Here is a 1562-nt window from a genome sequence, read left to right on the forward strand (position 1 = left end):
AATTTGGACCATGTTTCTTTTGAGTTAGTGCTCTTAGCTTTTGAATAGAGTTTGTCCCTTTTACGCATCGCCCTTCTAATTTGGGGTGAAATCCACGGCTGGTTATGTAGGCATCTCGCCTTCTTCCTAGGAATGTGTTTGTTTGCTGTCGCTAGAATGTTTTCTTTAAAGTCTTCCCAGTTTTCCGAGGCTGTCCTTTTATTAGCTCTTTTTAGAAAGTTATTACTATAGGTTTCCATGTCCTTCTGGAGTTGCTCCAAATTCCCCTTTCTCCACTGGTAGACTAGTCTGCCATGTTTGAGCACTTTTTGTGCCTTGGTATGCACATCAATTATTGGAATGTCGTGATCACTTAGACCAGGAACAATTTTGCTTTTTTCTACTAGAGTGGGATTAGAAGTGAAAAACAAGTCTAGAATATTTGCGGTATGTTCCGTACGATGTGTGGGTTCATTAATGATTTGCTCCAGTCCTACATCATTAACCAAATTAATATATTTATTGGTGAGGTTAGTGACTACACTTGAGGAATTACTGGTTATGTCCATACCCCAAGTTGCAGTCGGTAGGTTAAGGTCACCTGCTAACCATATATGTGGGTTACCAGGCTTCCTTCGTATGTTTGTAAGGGACTGTTCCAATGCTTGGTAGTCATCTAGACCAGCTGATGGAGGACGGTAATAGGCTCCAATGTACATTGACTTACTGTGTACTAAGTCAATCTTGACCCAAGTTAATTCATTTGTGGTACTGAGTTCGGGATGATGAGTGGCTATAAGATCATTCTTGGTGGCGACAAAGACCCCTCCACCGCGGCCTTCTCTATCTTTCCTATGTGCCGTATATGAGGGTGGAAAAATCTCACTGTTACTTATTGATGAGTCTAGCCAGGATTCGGTTCCTATAATAATGTCAGGGTCCACCGTATCACAGAAAACCTGAAATTCTGCGGTCTTGTTTCGTATTGACTGAAAGTTAACAACTGCAGCTCTGAGGGGTTTACCTCGTGATCGGTCCCTCGGTGGGTGTTTAGGGACTTGGCTAGTCGGGGTAGATGAGGCTACAGGTGAGCCTACAGAACTCCCTGAGCAGGAGCAGGGGCTAGAATCAGGTGTCGAAAAAGCAAAACAGTTTGAGGTTTCAAATATAGTAGAATCAAACAAACTGGAGCCAAGGTTAGGGAGACCGCAACTACAACAGATCCATGATATGTTAGGGCGATTTATAGCGTTATACACTGGTGTCGACATGCCCATACAGTCTGTGTGATACCAGGTGTCACACGTGTCACAACAGACTGCCCTGCGCCCATCAACCTTCTCCCATTTAACAGCTCTGCGACACACGCCACAAGGGTACTTCGGTGCTCGTGGGCCAGGGTTGGGCTGAATGTCTCCACCCCGTAGTATAAGAAGAAGAATATATAACACAGTAGCCTTTGGTTTCCTTAAAAGGATCCAATTCTGATTATGGTTATGGTTGATAATGAAAGAAACAAGTGGAAACAGATTGGAATCTTTCCAGTCTGACGAGTTGATACTAGTAATAGATGGAAAAATGGA

Source organism: Branchiostoma belcheri, unplaced genomic scaffold, assembly GCF_001625305.1.
Source record: "Branchiostoma belcheri isolate BF01 breed outbred unplaced genomic scaffold, Haploidv18h27 scaffold2, whole genome shotgun sequence".
Lineage (NCBI taxonomy): Eukaryota > Metazoa > Chordata > Leptocardii > Amphioxiformes > Branchiostomatidae > Branchiostoma > Branchiostoma belcheri.